We start from the raw sequence: 14,358 nt of genomic DNA, 5'->3' as shown, positions 1-14,358 counted from the left end.
ATCAAACCCGGTATTCTGCAGATACACAGGTTCAAACTACGGGCAGCCTTGCATCAGCTGTAAAGGGTTCAGTCCCTTGCTCAGCCCACTGTGTCACCAAGAGGGAGGGTGGGCGGGTGGCCAAAGAGGGCTCCGTTTTACCGTCCAGGAAGGAGTGGCCTGGGCCCCACGGCTGGTGTAGGCAGTGGCACTGGGTGTGAAGCAAAGCTGGGCACTGGAGGCTGTGTGCCTTGGGCTGGTGTGCTGGCAGAGCCTGCTGGAGGAGTCAAGGGGCACTGATTCAACACTGGCTGTATTTCTGGAACCAGAGTTAGTATCGAGGGTGCGGTGGCATTGTAGTTATAACCTTTCAAAAGTCCTCATCTTTCAGAGATTTGGACTGAAAGTTCTATGAATTACACGTGTCTGGAATTTGCTTCATAACATGAGGGGTGAAAATGAGTGGAGTCTGGAAGAAACGGGCCAGCCCAGAGCTGCCCCTGCCCGCGGAAGCTTCTCAGAGGGAAGAGGGCGCACCTCCCTTCTCCCCAGGCCCCCAGCACCCTGTTCCTCAACACACATACTGCATGCTGTGTCCTCACAGCAACTGTGGGGTCCAGGGTTCTGCCTTGCACCCACTCTCCACCTTCATGGGATGGGGAGGAAGCTGAGGAGACTCCCGTGAGGAAGTGGGGCAGGGGTGGGGCAGATGGACTCAGGTGGAGTGAGTTGGGCTGGAGGAAGGCAGCAGTGCCAGAGACCCCAGTGCCTTAAAGTCTAGACACATGAAACCTTTGTGTTGCTATCCCTCCTTCACCCCTCGTACCTGCCCTGCGGGAATGTGCAGCAGAAGAGGGTGTGGTCTCCTGGGGGTAAACTCTTGCTCCTCTTCTCGGGGAGCGGGGGCCCACGCTAGGGCTCACAGGGACCCTGGACACTGGCGGGCCTGGAAGCCAGTGTGCTAGAACGTGAACCTGAAGGGTCTGTGAGCATGTACAGGGGCTCAACCAGGCCTGCCAGCTAAAGGGTGGGAGACAGGGCAGGAGAACTAATTTTACCACTCAGTCCTCCTGTGGTGAGGGGCTCCCACACAGCCTGCTGGCAGCTGCTTCGCTCTGAGGGGCTCTTTGCTGTGTGGGCAAGGCCCCCTCAGGAAGGCAGCCCGGCCATTAGCTGCCTGTCACAGCAGCAGTCTCATCCTCAGCAAACCACACTCCGTCCCTGGGACCTTGGCAGGGAAGCTGTGGGTCCTTTGGGGACAGGCCTGGGGAGCCAGATGTCCTACTGCTGCTCTCCCCCGGGCACCACAGGACAGGGATGGAGCTCCATCTCCCAAAGGAGGCGGCGGAGGCTCAGAGATCCTCCCTGGGGCCCACCTCCCTCCCCGGGTCTCCCACTCAGCTGCCCACAAAGCCCATGCTATAGAGCCCACAGGCGCTGCCTGCCGGGCCCAGCAGAGAGGCAGAGGCCACCCTTGCCAGTCGGGTGAAAGTCGGAGTGAGCAGACGGCCTGCCTTAGACACAAGAGGATCTGAAACTGCCCAGAGAGGAAACTCAGACAAACCACAAAAGTCCTCGAACGCCAAGCAAAAAACTCAGCAGTGAGCGGGTCTGGTGAGATCCTCAAGGACCCAGGCCATGCACAGTGGCTCAGGCCTGTGATCCGAGCACTTTGGGAGAGACAGGAGGATCCCCTGAAGCCAGGAATTCAAGACCAGCCTGGGCAACATAGTAAGTCTCTGATTCTATGAAAATTTAAAAAAATTAGCCAGGCCTGGTGGTGCACCTAGAATCCCAGCTACTCAGGAGGCTGAGGTTGGGAGGATCACTTGAGCCTGGGAGCTTGAGGACACAGGCAGCTGTGATCGCACTGCTGCACTCCAGCCTGGATGTCAGAGCAAGCCCCTGACACACACACACACACACACACACACACACACACACACACGCGCGCGCGCGATCTGGAATGCCACGGAGATTTCCAAGGTGGCCAGCAGGGAGGGCAGTGGCCAGGCTCCCCGAACACTGACTAGCCCCCTCCCTGGGTCCCACTCATGCCCTATCCAGGAGGGGCTCTGTGCTGGACATGGAAGGGATGTGGTGAGGTGGCCTGAGTCCTACCTATCCTCACCGTTGCCGTGTGGCCCCAGGCAGGCACACCTCTGGCCCAGAAGCTGTGGGTGCTCCCCCGAACCCCTCCCAAGGCCCCTGGACTCAGCCTTCCTCTCCATAGGGCACAGGAGGACCTGAATGAAAAGCAGAAATTCAGCCCCTTTTAGGCTGGCCCAGCTGAGAATTTATCAGAAAAGATGCTGAGTCCTGGACCGTTTCAGGGCTGTAGACAGGCGGGGAAGGAATGGGAATCTGTAAAGTTGCCACCAAAGAAAACACCCAGAAAAGCCGGCAGCAGCCTCCCTGACCCCTCCCGCCATTCCATGGCCCTCCTGGGGGGCAGGGACCTAGAGGGGCAGGAGCGGGCACACCACCTGGCCCGCACGGCAGCACAGCCTTCAGGCACTCCACAGAGGGAGGACAGAGGGGTGCCGTCCCCAGCGCCACACCCTGGGGCAGACCAGCCAAGGGGCAACGGCTGGACCATGGGGGCATCTCCAGCCTGGTTTGACCCCAGAACACAAAGCCCTTATTTGGGGTCCAGGAAGGAGGAGTCCCAGCTTTCGGCAAACAGGCAGGGCTGGGAGGACGGCTTACCAAGGCCACTGCGGCTACAGCATGGGTCGGGAGGAGCGGTGGCAGGGAGGGACAGGCTACACAGCTCTGCAGGGGCTCAGCCAGGCCTGCCAGCTAAAGGGTGGGAGACAGGAGCACTGGAACCAGGGGTGGGGGTGCTGGAGGAAGCGAGGGGAGGCCTTTCCCAGGGGCTCCCCATTCCCCAGGGGTCTCCAGCCCTGGGATTTCCATAGCCCTGGGCCTCTGTACCCTGAGGGTCCCCATGTCCCTGACTGGGTGGCCCCCACTGCGGCACTCCAGCCCGTCTCCTGGACTCTGTCCTGCATCAGTGGGGGTCAGATGAGCCCCATCTTCCATAGGTGGAGGGGACGCTCAGAGGTTAAGGGGCAAAAGCTCACCCAGGCAGAGAAGGCCAGAGCCAGCTTGAACAAAGCTGGACATCCACGCCAGACTCACCGCCAGCACCCCACGGCCCCAGAATTCTCGGGATAATGCTGGGAGTGGTGCTGTGATTGGCTGTGGCAGGAGGGAGCTGAGACTGTGAGAAAGGACCCCAGCCTGCCACCCCCACACCCAAAACTAACCCGGCCAACAGAGCACCTGTCCCCAGGCGGCCAAAGGGCCTCCCTGGCCCACGTGGTGACCAGCGGCCACCCTGGGGCCACCCTCCAGGACTTGGGAAACTGGATCTGTCCGGGCAGGGCTGCCTTCAGTGACAGACGGAGCCAACTGCTTCCTTCTGTGGAGCTAGGGGAGAAGTCGGGGGTTGGGGGCCCCCTGTCACCCTGGAGGAGCCCTGGGGATGGCAGCTGGGCATCATGGGCCCCACCCGAGCAGGCTCGGCCAGCCCTGGCGCCTACTCCCCAGGGGACTCTGCCCAGTGCCGTGAGCCCCCCATGCACAGCGCACCTGCTCTCCCACAGCTGCCTGGCCGCCTGTCTACAGACCCAGCCCTGTCCCCGGGCGCTTCAGCAGACTGGTGGGGCTGTCCTGGGGCATGGCCCCAGACGTACTGCGCAGGTTGCAGCTGCCAGCACCGCCTCTCCCGTGACTGTCCCCTGTATCCCACAGTTCTCCCCACTCTGCATCCCCCAGTGCCTTCCAGACCTAAGACCTCATACGCCTCCTGCTTTCTGAACCCAGGGCCTGTGCTTCTCCATAGCCTGACGGCCCTGGGAGAGTGGCCTCTCAGAAGGTTTCCCTTCCTGCCATGACGCCCCCACAGCCTTCTGGCCACACCCTATCACCTCTTCCAAGCTCTGTCCCCACCCGCCTCTCTACCCCTGTGGGACCCTCATGAGGGGTGTAAGGAGGCCTGACCCTCCTCTGCACACGGTGGGAACGAGGAAGCCAGCCCCACAGACACGGGTCAGGCCCTCCCAACCCCAGGCCACTGCCACGTAGTCAGGGTCTCCCACAGGGCTGGGAAGGGCAGGAGAGCCACGACTCAGGCAGGGGACTCTCTTCAGAGGAGCAGTGAGTGAGGACAGCACCTGGCCCTTTACAGGGAAGGGGACACCATGCTCTCAGAGGGACACAGCCCCAGGGTCAGGCCCTGGAACTCCGCCGACCGTGCACTTCTTAAAACAAAGCTGCGGCGGGCCCACCCAGCACCCATCTGTCTGCTCCATCTCCTCTTGGCCGGCCTGCTGAGAACCAAACGCACAAAACACCCCAGCCAAGGAGTCAGGCCTGGCCTTACCGCTCTCCCACCCAGCCATGCCAAGCCAGGACAAGGGGCCAGCAGGGCCGCAGCTCTCAGACCATCCCCTTGGTTATCTCGTCCATGTTCTCTGCCCGCGCCCAACCACAAACGCGGAGGACTGCAGGGCGCCCCCAGGTCTGTTGCCGGGACAGACCGGAGGCAGAGCTAAGAGCAGAGCGTGGGCGTGCAGCACATCTGTCCGTGAGTCCACAGCCCACAGAGCCACCGTGCTTGACCCTTGCCTCCTACCCCAGCAAGGGCCTGGTCAGTGCACCCAGGGCTCCGTCCTATGGTGTGGGCAGATGGGGGTGGGTGGCACCGTGGACCCACAGGCTCACACAGGTGCCCCTTTGCACATTTTGCTCCCTGTAGGATTGTCAGGCCAGGGCTGCAGGGACACATGGCACAGGGAGGGCATCCCCTCAGCCGCTTATGATAGATTCGTCTTCTTTCTGCCACATGACAGGTTATAGCTACAACCCTCAACACTCCTGCAGGGGCCAGGCACCCCGCACAGATGTATCTCTGCCTCATCTCGGTCAGTGCTCACACAGAGGCTAAGGACGTCCCGCCCCCGAGCCCCACAGCTCCCAGGTACCGACTCGGAGCCCCAGGACCTCACAGGTGCACCGAGGGCACTCCCTCTGCCCCAGACTCCAGGCTCAACCAGCAGCCGCCTCTGCAGATCACACCCAAGTCCACCGGGCACTCTGGGAAATGCTGCCGCTGGTTAACAAGCCACACTCAGAAAGACCCAGCCGGCAACTTCTGAACATCACCGCACCCTCAGCAGGACACTTTTCCAAGTGGCTGGAGAAGTTGTCCCCACAACACCTCGTTAACTTCTGACGAACTCAGTACCTTGGGGGCCTGCAGCAAGGAGGGGGGCGGGGGCACGTTCCAAGCCCCGTCTTCCCAACACAAGGCTCCGAAGGCCCCGCGAGGAGGCAGCCTGCGAACTGACTCTCAGGGAACAGCCACAGGCTGGTGCCAGACGCAGACAGCCAACAGCACAGACACAACAGGGTCCGAGCCTCCAGTCACACACACAGGTCCTGTCTCCACTGGGAGCTCAATCAGCCGTGGCCAGAAGACTCACAATTTAAACCATCAACAGGTGAATGGCCCAAAATGTGACACTTTCTCTTTAAAAGAGCTCTCAGGCACAGTGGCTCACACCCATAATCTCAGCACTTCGGGAGGCTCAGATGGGTGGATTGCCTGAGGTCAGGAGTTCAAGACCGGCATGGCCAACATGGTGAAACTCCATCTTTACCAAAAAATAAAAATAAAAATAGCCAGGCGTGGTGGCGGGCACCTGCAATCCCAGCTACTTGGGAGGCTGAGGCAGGGAGAATTGCTTGAACCCAGGAGGTGGAGGCTGCAGTGAGGGGAAATCATGCCATTACACACCAGCCTGGGCAACAGAATGAGACTCTGTCTCAAAATAAATAAATAAATGAGCTCTTAAGGATCTTCGCCAAGCATGGTAGCTCATGCTTGTAATCCCAGCACTTCAGGAGGCTGAGGCGGGTGGGTCACTTACGGCCAGGAGTTTGAGACCAGCCTGGCCAACATGGTGAAACTCCATTTCTACTAAAAATACAAACAAACAAATAAGCAAGCCCTCAAGCACCTCAGATGGCAGGAGTCCAGGAACCGGAGCAGGGAGGCCCGGGCACAGGGGCCCATGATTTCACAGAAAGGAGAGGACATAAAGCCCTATGCTCCACCACCAGCTGGGCACCTCTACAAGGTGGCAGTACCAACAAAAACACAGGAGCAAGGCCATTCTTGGCAAATGCTGACCCAAATGCACCTGGCGCCCCATCATGCTTTGCCACCTGTACATCTCTTCTGCTCCAACAAGGGGGTGGAGCCACAGGGGTCAGGAAGGCCCCAGGCAGACCAACAAGTTCCAAAACCTTCTTATGGCAAGAAGCCTTGCATTCTGCCTTGATTCATCCAGTTACCTTTTAGCTTCAACCAGATACTGGCTTCGTGATATAAGGGACCTGCCAGCCAGGCGCGGTAGCGCGTGCCTGTAATCCCAGCACTTTGGGAGGCCGAGGCAGGTGGATCCTGAGGTAAGGAGCTTGAGACCAGCCTGGCCAATGTAGTGAAACCCCGTCTCTACTAAAAATACAAAAAAAATAGCGGTGCATGGTGGCAGACGCCTGTAATTCCAGCTACTTGGGAGGCTGAAGCAGGAGAACCGCTAGAACCCGAGAGGTGGGGGTTGCAGTGAACTGAGATCGTGCCACTGCACTCCAGCCTGGGTGACAATGCCAGACTCCATCTCAAGGCGGGGAAAAAAAAAAAAAAAAGGCACCTGCCTGGGACAGGAACCCCGTCAGGTCAGTTATACCTTGATGATTGGGTCAAGGAAGCAAGAGGAGGATCCTCTGACCAACTGCTTCAACTGCTTTGAAAACCAAGAGACCTGCAGCATGACTTCAGGCACACCCCCACCTCCCAGGCAGCAATGCCGGGAAAGGTAGGCTCCGGCTCCCCACACCCCGCCCCAGTACCCTGTGTATCCACCGTAAAACATGGCTCTTCCCATGGAGAACTGGGCCGACGAGCGGCTGGACAGACACAGCACAGCTGTTGGTTTTGTGCCAATCACCCCACTTGGGAAACCCGGAACCACCATGTCTCAGAGAAAGTGGTGGCACTTCCTGGTGGCATCAGGAATGGGACGAGGCCATCACCGCCCACCTGGTGCACAGGGTTCCTGCTGCTGGCACCTCCAGAGCCTGGAGGAAGAGGGCAGAGGAAGGGACCGCAGGCTGCAGCAGGCCTGGCTGCTCAGCTTTGCACACCCCCACTTTCACTTTCTGGGTATGACTACTTCAGAGTGGAGGGCACGGAGTGTTTGCAAGTCCCGTCCTTCATTCAAAGCTCACTCACTTCCGACGCAGGCACGAGTTGCCAAAGGAAAGTAATTACTCTGCTTTCTAAAAACAAAACAAAAATAAAAACGCAGTGACTGCCCACCGGGAGAAAGCTTTTTAAATCCCTCCTCCCCGGATGTCCCAGCGGCAGGGCTCAGGCTGGAGCTGCTCCCACGGTCTTTCCAGGCACCCGGTGCCCTGCTGAGGCACCGGGCCTCCGAGGCTACCGGTAAGGTCAGAAAGAAACGCCCCGGCTCGCCTGCAGCCTGTCCCGTCACAGCGAGTGCCTTATCTTTCTTGATCAGTAACCACCAGCACACATCAAGGCCTCAACAGAGAAAACGGCAAACACAGACCTTTATTTGCAAATGAGAGGCTGCATCAGGGCTGCCAGGGAAGGACCCCGGAGGGAGGTGTCCCTAACCCCTAAGGCCAGCCCCTTGCAGGGATTTAGACCTTCCTCAGACCCCGTTGGAAGCCAGTAACAAACTACTTTCCGCAGAAAAATGCCACACAACTTTGCATAGATTTCAGAATCTCCCCGGGTCCACTGCATGGACCCAGGAAAAAACCCTCCATTTTAAAGAGTAAGGGGAAAAGGCTACAAAAGAGCAGGGAAAGAGAAAATTCTTTTCCTCTTCTGTTTCTTCTCACAGGGGAGGGCGGGGGAGGACGGAACACACGAAGCTCTCTCTTGCAGTTCCAGTCCAATTACTCTGCCCACCAATGCACTACAGTCTCCCCTCCTGGTTAACTTTTGTAGACAATGGCCAAGTTTAATCTGAGGAGGAGAAACCCCAGCTATATATTTCTGAGCAGAAAGCTTTCAACCAAAATTAAGGATCGCAACCACTCAAGGACTGGGTCCAACGGAGGAACTCACACGATGGACGCCAGGTCCCTGCCCCCGGTGGGTCTCGGCGGGCCGAGTTCTGGGACGGCCGCCCTCGAGGGAAAGGAGGCCGCGCGAAGCCCCCATCCCGGCCCTGCCCCCATACGAGCAACCGGTGGAATGAGACTTCCCGCACGCCCCAGCTTTATTCACAGGGAGCCCACCAGGGCCATGTGGGTGTACAAGGTTCGGGGTGCGCATTTCTCCCCGGATGGGCTTGTATCACGTTGTCACTCCGGCGGCCCCCAAAAGTGGGAAGGAGGGGAAGCACCCCCGACTCTCCCGCTCCAACTCGCCCTCGCCCGGATTAAGCTGTTTTCAGGCTGATTTCAAAACGGGAACTGGGTCTCCCCCTGGTTTGGGTGCAATAATCCGACAACTCAGGGGGGCTCAAAGTCAGCTCTGGGCCCGTAACTCTGGGAGGAGGCCGCGCCCAGAGCCCAGGCCCGAGCCCAGCCTTGCCCCCCGCCCCGGCAGCGGCGCGCGGCGACCGTCCCCAGGCGCGGGCACAGCAGCAGCTCAGGCGCTGCGGATCCTTCCGGATCATTAGGGGATCCCGCTCCCGTAAAGGCGCGCGGAAACCAGGCTGGCGCAGAGGCGCGCGGGCCGCGCCAACTCCGAAGCTGCGCGGCCTGGCGGCACCCGAGTCAGGACGGAGGCGGCCAAGGCAGAGCGGGCGGAGGGAGGAGCGGAGTCCGCGCCGCCGCCGCCGCCGCCGCTACCGCCGCCGCGACGGGCGGCCGCCGCGCTTTGTTGCATCGTGGCCGCGCAGGCGGCGGCAGCGGCGACCGTCAGTTCCCGGACGCGCCGGCGGCCGCGAGGGGCGCTCGGGCACCGCTGGGCCGGCTGACCCGCCGCCGCCCGCGCCGCCCGCCACCCGCGCGCTGGGAAGCAAGAAGGCGTACTTGGCCTCGCGGCTCGGCGGCCTCCCCTCCCGGCCCGCGCGGCCCGGCTCTGCTGGCTCGCCGGCCCCGGCAGCATAATGGAGCCGCGCCGGAGCCGGGCGGGGCTCATGCGCTACGCCGCGGCGCCTGGCGGGAGTCGTAGTCGCGGCCGAGCCCGCGCCGGGGCCGCCCAGGGGAGACCGCAGAGCGCGGACTACATGTCCCGGCCCCGCCGGCGCGCGCCCGCCCGCGCGCCCCCGCCCGCCCGCCGACCCGGCCGGGGGCGGGCCTGGCCCGGGGGCGGGGCGACCCGACGCCCCCGCCCGGCAGGGCCGTAGCAGTGGGACCCCGTGGAACCATTCCCCGCCGGGCCGCGCGGCTCTCCACCACGCCCGTGTCGGTTGGCGCCTGGCGGCGGATTTTCCGGTACCCAGGACGGCGTGGAAGAAGCGGGAATGCAGCCAGCACCGCGGCCCCCGCCAGGGCACCCCGGGGCCCACGGGAGTCACCCTCGAACCCCGGCCGCGCACGGGCGGGGCGGCGCGCACCTGCCGGGAGCCCGTGTTTGTAAACAAACCGCGCGCCTAATTAGCCTGTCGGGAGCGCGCGCGCGGGGCGGGGGGCGGGGCGTCGGCGCGCGCCGGCAGGTCGGCCCCGCCCGGGGAGGAGCCGCGCTCAGCCGCGCCCTCCGTGTCCCCATCTCCCCAACCCCTGACTTGCTGGGGCGCGGGCGCCCAAGTTCGCTGTGGCTGGACAGGGCGCCAAGTCCCCAGAGCTGGCGAAGAGTTAGGGGTGTTCCCAGCTCTGCCTGGGGACATTCTCGCCCCAAGCCCCAGTTTCCCAATCTGCCCAGTGAGGGGCAGCAACTAGATACCAGGTTCCCAGGCTGAAATTCTGGGAGAGGGCCACCCCGGCCCTTTTTCTGTATCTTGAAAGGTTCAGCCCGTGGACGCGTTTTGTATCTCGTTTTGGGTGATGACCACTTGCGTTTACACATAAATCAATTTCGTTTGTTTGTTTGAGAAGTAGTTTCGCTCTCGTCACCCAGGCTGGAGTGCTGTAGTGCAGTGGCTCGATCTCGGCTCACTGCAACGTCCACCTCCCGGGTCCAAGCGATTCTCTTGGCTCAGCCTCCCGAGTAGCTGAGATTACAGGCACCCGCCACCACGCCCGGCTAATTTTTATATTTTTTAAGTAGAAACGGGGTTTCACCATGTTGGCCAGGCTGGTCTCAAACTCCTGACCTCAGATGATCCACCCACCTCGCCCTCCCAAAGTGCTGGGATTACAAGCGTGAGCCACTGCACCAGGCCACATAAATCAATTTTAATCCAGCTGTAACTTAAGGTGGTTACACGTTGTGTATATTGACCCCAATAAAAAAGTCAAAAACAAAACAAGATTCCTCGGTGCCTGCTGAACCTGCCAACTGCAAGGTCGAGTTTCTTTGTGTGGGCTGTACCCACCCCAAGCTCCTGGGGTCCCCAGGTGTATTCCAAGTTGAGCAGCAGCTCCACTGCCTGGAATGCACACATCTATGCAATATTCACAAAGTGAGTGCCAGCATAGAGACAATTCAACCCCATGCACACCCAGAAGGCAGGTGTTCTGTTCCAGGCTGACAGGTGAAACAGGCTCAGTGAGGCAAAGGGTCCTGCCCAAGGTCATGAAGCCAATTTGCAGGAAGGCTGAGACCCCAAAGCCCTGGGGTCTTAGGATGAGTTTGCAGGAGAAGCCAGCACCTTTCCTAGCCCTGCCCCTCTGTTTCTGCTGGGAGCCCAGGACCTTCTTACACCCCAGGACTCTAGGACAAGGTTCCAGCTGTGCCTTTCTAGTTGGCAAAATGGACAAAGTGCAGTCCTCAAGCACAGGAAGGTTGGCGAGGGGGAATGTGGGAGGTGAGGATCTGCAGGCAGGTCCCTTAGAACTACCATCTTGGGCCAGGCGCGGTGGCTCAAGCCTGTAATCCCAGAACTTTGGGAGGCCAAGACGGGTGGATCACGAGGTCAGGAGATCGAGACCATCCTGGCTAACACGGTGAAACCCCGTCTCTACTAAAAAATACAAAAAAAAAAAAACTAGCCGGGCGAGGTGGCGGGCGCCTGTAGTCCCAGCTACTCGGGAAGCTGAGGCAGGAGAATGGCATGAACCCGGAAGGCGGAGCTTGCAGTGAGCTGAGATCCGGCCACTGCGTTCCAGCCTGGGCGACAGAGCGAGACTCCGTCTCAAAAAAAAAAAAAAAGAACTACCATCCTGGTTGTGTCCCCAAAGCCCCAGTGTAGTTCCTCAAACTACAGGCTTCTGTGTTAGCCACCTTGGAGGCTGCAGCCCATTCCTGCTGTCTGCATCTCATCTCCTTGGGTATCTTGAGCACTCTGGCCACCAGGATGGCCACTCACCACCTACACAGACCCCACTGCACTCCTTCCGAGGCCAGAACAAAAAGCCTTTCCGCCTGGTCTTGACCTCAAGGAGCCCAGGTGCATGCGCACAGCAGGCTGCCCTGACCAGCCAGCGTGTCTGAGGCTGCTGACCAAATGCCCCCAACCCTGATGGGCCTCCCACTGCCCTAAGATGACCCCCAGGAGTATGGCAGGAACCCAGGCCCTCCCTGGGCACTGGCTCAGATGGAAGAATCAAGGTCCCCCTTCTTTCCCTTCCCACTGCCCACCCACTCATGAGTGGCCTGGATGGTTCCATGGAGCCAGCGTTCCTGAGGCTGGAGAAGTCTCTAGGAAGCAGAATCTGTAAGGGAACAGGACAGAAACTCTCATGTGAGCATCTCAGCCCCTGTGCTACTATCTCTGAGGACTAGTTTAGGGGCCATAGTGGCAAACAGCTGAAAGTCAGCAAGGCTGCCATTGAGAAGAGATTTGGGGTGGCTCTGTGGTCCCCTCCAGCCCCCAACCAGCCCGTCATCCTCTCCCTTCCTAGCCTTAGGCTCTTGGAGTTTCAACCTCTGGTACTGCTGAGTTTCCCAAGTGAAGCCACTTAATCTCCCCGACCCAGGTTTCCTCCCCTGTCACAGGAGGATAAAAATAGAACCTGATCTCGCAGCTCTGGGAAGGGAGCGGGGCGTGTGCAAAGGCTGGGACTGTGATCGGGAGCAGGCCGCTGCCTTTGCCTCCTTGGCCATCACTCACCTCTCTACCTTGACGTTTTACTTCCTGAGCCTCCTTGTGGACTGTCTCACAGCTCCGTGACAGCAGAGCACCTTGTCCATGAGATATCCCTAAACATCCTTCAATGGTATCTGGTACCTAGTGGGTGCTCAATACATAGTTGTTGAATGAATAAATATTCTCTTCCGCACCTCTGTCCTGCCCTCCAGCCTCTATTTGCAAACCTCAGTGTAGCCCAGGCTCTACCAGTGAAAACAGCCACGTGCTCACATCTAAAGGCGGCCCCAGAGCCAGGCTCCAGCCAGTACAGGAACCAGGGCCTCAGCTGCCTCCTCCTCCTTCACCCATAATGCCCCCTAAGGCAGCAGTCCCCAGCCTTTCTGGCACCAGGGACCATGGAAGACCATTTTTCCATGGATGAGTGGGGACAGATAATGGTTTTGGAATCAAACTGTTCCATCTCAGATCATCAGGCATTAGATTCTCATAAACAGCACGCAACCTAGATTCCTCGCATGCGCAGTTCACAGTACAGTTTGTGCTCCTGTGAGAATCTAATGCCGTTGCTGATCTAACAGGAGCCAGAGCTCAGGTGGGAATGCTCGCTCGCAACTGCTCACCTCCTGCTGTGCGGCCCTGTTCCTAACAGGCCACGGACCAGTAACAGTCCAAGTCCCAGGGGTTGGGGATCCTGCCTTAAGGCACAGAGCAGTTACATTATGGCACTGAAATTTATACATCAGTTTCTTGAAAGTTTCATTATCATGTGTCTTTCCCCAGGATTGATCAGCTCTCAGCACAACTTTTTAAGAAAATGAATTTCTGGCCAGGCGCGGTGGCTCAAGCCTGTGATCCCAGCACTTTGGGAGGCCGAGACGGGCGGATCACTAGGTCAGGAGATCGAGACCATCCTGGCTAACACGGTGAAACCCCATCTCTACTAAAAAATACAAAAAAAAATAGCCGGGCCAGGTGGCGGCCTGTGAATCCCAGCCTCAGGGGAGGCTGAGGCAGGAGGAATAGGCGTAAAACCTGAGGCGGGCTGCAGTGCTGAGATCCGGCCACTGCACTCCAGCCTGGGCGACAGAGCTAGACTTAGTCTCAAAAAAAAAAAAAAAACAAAGAAAATGATTTTCTGTCTCCACCAAGCAGAGGCTGGGCTACAGAGAACTCTGGAGGGTGGAGAAGCAGAGGTTTTTAATTATGCAATAATTAGTACCTACTATGTGCCAGGCCCTGTGTCAACAGCCTTATGTACACCATTTGATTGAATCCCGGAACAGTTCGATGACGTAGGGATGATTATGTCTACTTTACAGGTGAAAATGGAGGCACAGTGAGGTTAAATTCCTAGCCTGAGTCATGAACCCAAACGTGGCTTCGTATTTCATTTACAAAATATATTTCAGAAGACTGCACCTTGGTAGGGGAAGGTGAGGCATTAACTCAAGGAAGTAAATGCCCAGATCTAAGTTCATTAAACTTCTCTTAGAAAAGGGTGGGGAGGCTGGGCACAGTGTCTCATACCTGTAATCCCAGCACTTTGGGAGGCCAAGGCGGGCAGATCACCTGAGGTCAGGAGTTCGAGACCAGCCTGACCAACATGGAGAAACCCCATCTCTCCTAAAAATACAAAATTAGCCAGGCGTGCTGGTGCATGCCTGTAATCCCAGCTACTCGGGAGGCTGAGGCAGGAGAATCACTTGAACCCGGGAGGCAGAGGTTATGGTGAGCCGAGATTGTGCCATTGCACTCCAGCCTGGGCAATAAGAGCGAAACTGTGTCTCAAAAAAATAAAAAGAAAAGAAAAGAAAAAAAAAGAAAGAAGGGGAGGGGAGGGGAGGGGAGGGAAGGAAAAGGGTGGGGAGCCCCACGGAAGGGAGGGAACTTGGAGTTGAGCCCTTCTCACTTTCCTGTTCTTCTCGTCCACAACGTGGAAAATTGTTTGCACAAAAATAACAGTAAAGTCCTTAAAGACATGGAGTGGAAAGGTCTCTGGTATAACCTGGGAGCCCAGGTGAACAGGGAGAGAGACTTGTGCTGCAGCTGCATAAATTGGTTGCAGAAAGACAGTCAAAAGGAGGCAGGCAGGACAAGAAGACAGGTAGGCCGGGCCCAGGGGCTTCCACCTGCAATCCCACACTTTGGGAGGCTGAGGTAGGGGATTGCTTGAGCCCCGTAGTTGGAGGCC

The 14,358-nt window shown here is 58.7% G+C and overlaps 1 protein-coding gene across 2 annotated transcripts in view; it reads right to left on the bottom strand.

Annotated features, from left to right (window-relative positions):
• Positions 1–9,613, bottom strand: part of BRD3 (bromodomain containing 3) — a 29,706-nt gene extending 20,093 nt beyond the window's left edge. The window contains exon 1 of one of the 2 annotated variants that reach the window (XM_031654700.1): positions 9,594–9,613. The gene's annotated coding sequence lies outside the window, so the exon portion shown is untranslated. Of the gene's footprint in view, positions 1–9,066; positions 9,176–9,593 lie in introns of those variants that run through there. The other variant, XM_031654698.1, reaches the window with a different exon arrangement.
• Positions 9,614–14,358: the final 4,745 nt, after the last annotated feature.

This window comes from Papio anubis, chromosome 13 (assembly GCF_008728515.1).
Source record: "Papio anubis isolate 15944 chromosome 13, Panubis1.0, whole genome shotgun sequence".
Lineage (NCBI taxonomy): Eukaryota > Metazoa > Chordata > Mammalia > Primates > Cercopithecidae > Papio > Papio anubis.
This window is presented reverse-complemented; position numbering and strand designations above follow the sequence as displayed.